Below are 8,886 nucleotides of genomic sequence, written 5' to 3'. Positions count from 1 at the left end.
TAGATATATATTTGAAATTAGCTTCGACCGAAAATATTATGTTTTGAAGTTTTCGATTTCATTAATCAAGAAACATGACTTAAGTAACTTTTCGATAAATGTTTAATATATGAATATAAGTCAAAAGGTTCTTAATCGGATTTAACGCAAAATTATGTAATCTGATAAGAATGAAATTTGAAAAACTCTCATGACCTTTATTAATTTCATATGTAGAAATTGCAAATATTCATAACATCAGACATTTCATCAGTAATAAATTATTATAGGTCAACAACTGTTGAATGTAAAAAAAACAATTCATAAATGTTTTTTTTTTTGTATCATCTCGAATTATCTCTCTAACTCCTACATTTCCGTCCAAAACTGTTATATCTTCTGACTTGAGAAAGTTTGTAAAAGCATCAAAACATTTCGGTGTGTTTAAATGTGCTTATTTATTTGAAACTCTCTTCAGTTTTGTTTCGAAAGCCCTGAACGTACGGAAAGGAATATTTGATTTTAAACACTGTAATTTAAAGTGTTCGTATTTTTGGTGAACGCTTATCTTCTCCAAGCTTTGAGCATGCAGGAATTCCAGCTCTTGTGCCGACCAGGGAGCTTTATAAGATGTGGAAATCGGGTAGCAGGAGGAAGTTCTCCGAAGTCCTATGTTTTTATCAAAAAGAATAGGGTCATCATCACGATCACCATCATCATCATCTGTGACATTTCTAGGTAGTTCTGCGACTTCCTGTTCTGTTTCCTTTCTCTCGTCCTTTTTTTTAGTTTTCTGTTCTTCTCCTGTCAATATTTCCAGTTTATGTGGGATAGTAAAGTGCAAGCGATTCAACTGCAAATTGCGGAATCTAAAATTGGCTAATTGTAACTTGGACAAAATCTCTAATGCAATCAACTATGTCCATTTTCTCTCTTTTCAACTTTCGAAGACACATTGATACCCAGGGAAGTATCTTTGGTGTTTTCTTTATTTTGCTTGGATACACAAGGCCCCGTTTTTCGAGTTCACCTTTAACTAGATCAGATATTGTAATTAGTGTAGCTTCGGTGATATCTGTCGATTCTTTGTCATACACAACCGCCCAAAACTTGTCCTTAAAGGACCAAGTAAGGGTCATGTTTCCATGTTTGTCGTATGTGGTCACCGCGGGAAAATGTTTAAGCTCCAGTTCCAGTAATCCGGCCTCTATGATCTCTGCCAATGGAAGGTTACTTTTATCCAAAAGTAAGTTCAAGCTGGGAAAAACCATTTGGGCATTAGTTCTCCTGTTTGTTGTTAGCAGTTTTACTAGCGACTTGAGGGTTACAGCTCCTACTGTATTAAAAGTGGTCTTACAGGACTTCATCTGTCTTAGGAAATCTTCAAACAGAACATAACTAGCCATCTTGCCAGTTTCGTGCAAGTCATGTAGTAAGGCAACGACCAGATGTCTACCAATAACTCCGTAGCTGCCATCCAAGTGATCGTGTAATCCCACTGATCGTGTTATCATCTTACTTATAGCCTCAGATGTTGTCCATATTTCTGGTGGTGGAATACTATATTCGTTTTGCATACAGGTTGAGTACACTTCTAAAGATAGGAATCCAAAGTGGTCACTCACACTCCGACTGGGTCCAAGAGCGCCGGGTCCCAGATTTATTGAGTATGTTGTGCTCCTTCCACAAAGTGGTTTTCCCCACAACATTTTTTCTGAGGCTAGTTCTAACTGGTAGGATTGCCAGGTAGCAAGCACATTTCCTGTTTTCTGATACTCGTTCAAAAGTTCCTGAAGTTCCTTGCAAATCCATAAGCCCAAATGTCTAATGCATGTGAGAATTTGACTGGGAAAAGGCACCAACATAGGACAACTTTCTAACAGAAATTCAAGATTTGTTATATCAATAAAATCCAAGGCATGCAAATGGTCTGCAACAGAATCCTGTGAGACGACAAATTCTATCCTACATGCACTTTTCCTCAGCAATGTCCAGTTACTTTGTAATGTTGATATATAATGCTCTGCGTCACGTAGAAATGCTTCCGCTGTCGATCGTGGGAAACACATACCCCCAACAATGCAGCCAGACACTGGATGATATCGTCCATTTGGTTGCCGGTGTGGAATGTCAGCATAAAGCTGTACAAATTGCACATCTTGTGGAAAACGACAAATCTTCATCAAACAATCTTTAACATCCATTGCTCTGCCATCTAAATTGCTCTGATAATTACCGCAGTCTGTGAACGATAAGCAGCTACTTAGTGTTCCTCTGTGGCCAATAACTTGTTCCAAACCTACTGTGGACCAAAGCAGATCAACGTCTTCACTGTCTGACAAAATGTTTCCGGCAACATGAATAGTTGTACGCAGTATTAATTCGGTAAAGAAATCTGACAAGGATAGCCCACATGTCATTTTTTCACCAAATCTGAAGCAAAATATGATTGGTCTTAAAAATCCACTTTGAGGCAGTTCGTCTAAAGATGTTTGCAATGCTTCGAGTATGGGACAACAGTCATCAGGTAAAATGAACATTTTTCGAGCGTCATTAATGTCATTCTTTTGCAGAGTTCTCGTTGCCTCCCCCCTCAAGGCAAGTGTCATTAGTGAAGTTTTAAAACTTTCCCTCAGCTGGAAAAAGGTGGCTAAGGTTTGTTGTCTTACTTGCTGCTTTGATAACGCAACTGAATGCATTTGGTGCACAGGAATTAATCCTATCCAACATTCCCATCCCCTCTCATAGAATAATTGAAAGCCTAGGCTGTTTGAAAATGTCATGAGCTCGCTTTTACTATACTGTGGTAATTTTATATGTTTTTTCAAAACGCTTCTAACATTCCGTAAACTGGCATGATCGTGGGGAAACAGAGTAATATGTCTCACTGGCATTCTAATTGCTGTCAAAGATTTTAATTCCAAAACGCATCCATCAATATCGAATGAATATCTCAACCATACTTCTCTGTCTACTTCATCGACTGTCAAACATCTTCCATAAATTCGTTCATCCCTTCTTAAAAAGAGTTGAGGTGTTTCAGATAAAGAATTGTATAGCTTTGCTAAATTAAAGTTCTCTAGCACGGTTTCAGAAAAAGTTTGTACACTTTCTTCAACGTCCATCTGAAATTAGAAAAACATTGTTTTTAGAATGGTACTTTTTGCAGAAGATGTAAAATCCAGAAAAAAATTCATGTGCTGAAAATTGTACTAACAATATCAAAAAATCCTGCATAAAAATAATGGAAAGCAAAAAAATATATGCGCTCATCATCATTAAGTAAAATAAATATGAATAAAGAGTAGAAAACCTGTAAAAAAACAAAGTAAACCAATCGAATATCCGGGTTTTACAATAAGATTCACCCTGTAGCATGGCCAAGTTTTCCCTGGGTTATACCCGGGTTTAACCTGGGTTAAACCCGGGATTACCCTGGGTTAAACCCGTGTATATTCTGGGTTAGACTTGGGTTTATCCTGGGTTAAACCCGGGTATATCCTGGATTATACCTGGGTTATACCCAGGTATATCCTGGGTTATACCCGGGTATATCCTCGGTTATACCCGGGTATATCCTGGGTTATACCCGGGTTTATCCTGGGTTAAACCCGGGTATATCGGGGGTTAAACCCGGGTATACCCAGGGTTAAACCCGGGTATACCTAGGGTATACCTGGGTTAAACCCGGGTATATCCTGGGTTAAACCCGGGTATACCCGGGGTTAAACCCGGGTATACCTAGGGTATACCCGGGTTAAACCCGGGTATACCACTTGTGTTCATACCCAGCATGATTTTAATTTTAATCAATGACCTTAATTTCAATCAATATGTTCTTATTGTATAATTAAAAGGAATATATCATAATTACTTATTGAAAATACACTTTTATTTACCAGGTATTACTGAAAAATACAAAAAATATACATAAACTTTGTCCTTTTAAACACAAATAATTCAATATACTTTCGTAAATTTTGAATGCTAAAATAAGGCAAGGTTATGCATAACTTCTATAAAAAAGATGTCGTTGTTTTCTCAAACAACACATAATAATTAGCAATTAAAAAAAATCAAATGAAATATTACCTTAGATTAAGAAAATCACCCATTAAATACACACCAGTATATAAGCGTCTGAATCGAAAGAAATCCAGCAACAAAATACCTACTTTCACAATAAAATGATTGACAATCACGTGATAAAATAGGCGGAGTTCCGCATTCCCGCACCCGCATCACGTCAAAGTGCCTATACCCTAACCCTAACCCTAACCCTAACCCTAACCCTAAACCCTAAAACCCTAACCCTAAACCCTAACCCTAAACCCTAACCCTAACCCTAACCCTAACCCTAACCCTAACCCTGACCCTAACCCTAACACCCTAACCCTAACCCTAACCCTAACCCTAACCTTAAACTTCCGATAAAAAATAAGAAAGTTATCTTTAACCTAACCTAGTATCTTTCAAACTTAACCTTTAATCTCTGACCTTAACCTAACCTAGTATCTTAAACCCTGAACCTGGTATTTTTCACCTAACCTGGTATCCCTTAAACCTAACCTAACCGTAATTCCTCTTAAACCTAATCCGTAAAAACCCTTAACCCTAACCTGGTATCTCAAACCTAACCTGGTTCTAAACCATTAAATTGGTCTTAAGACTTTGGTATTTTCCAAACCTTACATTGGAGAGTCTATAACCCTAAGCTTGTATATTAAACATGTACCATAATCTAAACTAGTTTCTTAAACCTAACCTGGTTAGGTGTAAACTTAACCTGGTATCTTAAAGTGTCTGAACCTTTTGCCCGTTTTCTTAAACACTAAACTCGTCTTATTTTAAAAAATAACCTGGAAAATACTTTGTCCTTTACTAAACTTTCACTTTACTTTCATTTTCTATTTTAAACTAACCTGGTAAATTTAAGCATAATCCGGGGATCTGAAACCTAAGCTTAAAATCCAAACTTTTTCCTGCATGTATCCGTGAAATTCTAACCTGATATTTAATTTAAATTGGTATCTTAACCCCTAAAACTTGGTATCCCTAACCCTAAACCTTAACCTGGTATAACTTAACCCTAACCCTAACCCTAACCCTTAACCATTAACCTTAATCCTAAACAAGTTTTCTAAATCCCTAACCTGGTAACCCTTAAACCTAACCCTGGTAACCCTAACCCTTAAACTTAACCTGATTTATTAAACCTTACCTGGTAACTTAAACCTAACCTGGTATCTTAAACTTTACCTGGTATCTTAAACCTTACCTGGTATCTTAAACCTTACCTGGTATCTTAAACCTTACCTGGTATCTTAAACTATACCTTTATCTTAAACGGGTTTCAAAAACTTAACCTGGTATCTTAAACCTAACCTGGTATCAAAAACTTAACCTGGTATCTGAAACCTAACCTGGTAACTTAAACCTAACCTGGTATCTTAAACCTAACCTGGTATCTAAAACTTTACCTGGTCTTAAACTAATATGGTATCTTTAAGTAAGATATAAAATATTGTTTTCTGGTTTTTGTTAACAAGAAAAGTTAATACTTTGGATATTGATCATTTTACAAGATGTTATTTTTCTTAAACTCGTTGAAAACGTTAGGTCTAGAAATATCAAATTATTGAAATATAATTTGTTCATTGGGGTCATAATTCTTCGAAATGTCTAATATTTAATTATGTTCCATGCGCAGATCTCGAGGGGGTGCGGTGGTCGGTCGACCCCCCCCCCCGCCCCATCCCTTGAATTTTTAAAGATATTTTATTGATAAAAAAGCCAGTAAAAAGTGATCTTTTGACCGCCCCGACTAAAAACGGAGACTGTTTTTGTGACGCACACCCAGTTTAATTTTGTACAAGAAGTAATAGATATTAAAGCATTAGAATTCATTACTTGTCAGCAAATATCTGTCAACCCCCCCGTCTACCTATGTTTTTTACCTTTGTGCGTGTGCGTGTGTGTGTGTGTGTGTGTTTTCGCTTATCATCAAATTTCTCCCAATTACTCCATCTCCCTCCAGCTTTGAAATAGAAATTTCACGTTTTGCAACTTTTATTTTGCTTGCCAGGAAATTGTCTTTGTAAAAGAGAAATCATAACAACAGGACAGGTTTAAAACTAGTCCCGTCCTCTAATTAACTCATCACGTACAGCGTTCACAGTCTCAGTTACAACAAAGAGCGATCGCTAGCTTTGTGTATTGGATGCCATCAAAAACCGGTTTTTGAAATGCCGTCTCAACACTGAGCGCGTGCAGACTTGGACATTCACAGAAAGTCATCGGAGAGAGAAGACGTGGAAAAGGTAGGCAGAATACTTCATAGTTAGCTTAGATTTGGTTCAATCCATGGTAGAAAATTGCGCTGGTATCTGAATACTCTCATTATCTTGCATTATTTTTGCACTGAGTTTGTTTTACAAATTTCTGCCAAAAACTTGACTGCATACATAGTGTAAATTAAGAATACGCGGTTAAAGCACATCTACATTAAATAAATGGTTTGGTTTAAAATAACTTAAATTTGATCAAAATAAGAGAAAGAAAAGAAATACATTTAACCATATAATGATGACCCAAAACAAATAATAACTTAGCTTATAAACATAAGTAAGTAATAATTATTCGGAAGATTTCAATTTAAACTATATCTAATTAATAGATGAATCTCAAATCCTAAACCTGGAAAAGAGGAAATACGATATCCCATGTTTATTTCTTTTAAGATTTTAAGAACTGATACTTAACAAACGGCTTTCAGGGGAATATATATTACATTTTACCCCTCTAAATAATGTGATAAGATCATTTGCAACAGTTATAGTATATTTTATTTTTATTTTTGGTTCTTTTTGTTTATTATAGTTGGAACGTTATCGCTGAAGGTTACAAAATAACGCTTCTGTATTTGGAGCTCTTTTGTGTTTGGAACTCTTCAGTGTCTGGAGCTCTTTTGTGTTTGTGTTAGGAACTCTTTTGCGCGTCTAAAACAGAGAAGATTTCCAATACACACTAGCTGCGGGGTTAGCGTCGTCATATAGAACAGTCTAAACACAAAGTGTCACGAACGCAGCAGAATATGGACGAAAAGGAAAGAAAACGCTAAAAGGTAAGCAATTAAGTTTTTGCTAGAATAATTTAGAATTTATATTTAAAAATAGTTTCTTCTACGTACAATTTCTTTTGATATGTATACTCCAAATTCACATATTTTCGTGTGTCAAAATGAATTTGTTCTTCTGGTTTTCATTTCATGCTTAAATGACAAATAATTATTTAAGCTTCAACAATTTTTGACAATAGAACTGACGTAAAGGTTTTAAAACTCTCTATGAAAAAAATCTATCAGTAAAACTTGACCTACAATTATCACGTGATTTTTTTGGGCATTGACAAGATGCAACTTACCAGGTAGTTACAATAAAAGCCCCATTACCCTACCCGTAACAAAGAGTCAAAGCTGAATCAATAAGCTAATAAACATTCTTTAGAGTAAGAGTTGTACCAAAATGTATGATAGAAAAGAGGGGTTAGGGAGCGGAAGGGAATTATTCTTGTTATACGAAATTAAATTATTATTTTTTACTGTAACATTTCCTTCCTTGTGATTTGAATAATTTCTCTATATATCCAAACAAATGATTTCGAAGCAAGATTTGGACAAAAGGGTATAAAACCTCAATATGTAATAATATTTGACTCGAATAGATCAGTAATTAATCATCGACTTTCAACTTTAGAAAAATTAAAAAGAGCTATAAAATGAACGATTCCATCGGGAATCGAACTCGGCACCCCTTAATCTGAAGTCCGCTGCTCTACCTACTGAGCCAAAGTGTATGATGGAAATAACAAAATAAACTTTGATACTTCGCTACACAAAGTATTAAGATAAAAAAAACAATAACCACGCCTACTGAAATCACGTGACAAAAATTGACATTGACGAGATGACTCCGGAGCGATCTTCGTAAAACCCCCTATACCCTAACCCTAACCCTAACCCTAACCCCCTAACCCTAACCCTAACCCTAACCCTAACCCTAACCCTAACCCTAACCCTAACCCTAACCCTAACCCTAACCCTAACCCTAACCCTAACCCTAACCCTAACCCTAACCCTAACCCTAACCCTAACCCTAACCCCTAACCCCTAACCCTAACCCTAACCCTAACCCTAACCCCCACTAACCCTGACCCCCGTTAACCCTGACTTTAACCCCTGCAAACACTACTTTTCTTTTTTTGCTCATTTCTTCTGACTGACTGCTCCGATGTTAACGTTCTTGGTGTCGTTGGAAAGGTCTTGATGAGCTCTTTACGTTTGCATCAAGATATTGTCGTTTCAGTGGGCAGAAAGTCGAATAACAAGCGATATTCTCAAAAGGCTTGCAAACGGCAAAAAATCTTTATTTCGTGACGGATTTTCAACTTCTTGGGCTTGTCAGAGAGCTCTGGACAAGGTCTATCGAATGCCGTAAAGTGTAAAAAGATCAAGCCATTTTTTGAGGCTTTCTAGAGCAAATATTGCCTAGGTGTACCCACGCGCTTTACACACACATCTTTCAACCCTCGCAACTTTTACCGTTTTTGTCCTTTAACAACCATCTTCAAATCGTGGACAGAACTTGCCAAGAGCTTTCCAATGAGACCAAGACTTTGAAAATTGCTTGAAAACTACGAGAGATTCGGACCTTTCAATTTGGCGTCCATTTGCCACCCCTTTGGAGCAGTTTTTGGTTATTTCAGCGAGAGAGGTTCAGGTCAGGGTATCGAGGCCTACGAAACCTTTTATGAAAAGAAGAGTTCCCTTTTGTCCCCATTTTTTGACTACTGAGGACGTTGCCTTCCGGTCCAACCGGAATTACGGCACCTTTTCTTCAAATACCCATA

General features: G+C 36.8%; 1 pseudogene; it reads right to left on the bottom strand.

Moving 5' to 3' along the window:
- Window positions 1-418: 418 nt before the first annotated feature.
- On the bottom strand, window positions 419-3,043 carry LOC134264169 (uncharacterized; annotated as a pseudogene).
- Window positions 3,044-8,886: the final 5,843 nt, after the last annotated feature.

Source organism: Saccostrea cucullata, unplaced genomic scaffold, assembly GCF_032062105.1.
Source record: "Saccostrea cucullata isolate Sc308-1 unplaced genomic scaffold, CSIRO_AGI_Scuc_v1 ctg17032, whole genome shotgun sequence".
Classification (NCBI taxonomy): Eukaryota; Metazoa; Mollusca; class Bivalvia; order Ostreida; family Ostreidae; genus Saccostrea; species Saccostrea cuccullata.
Note: the sequence above shows the minus strand (reverse complement) of the source record. Positions and strands in the feature narration are given on the sequence as shown.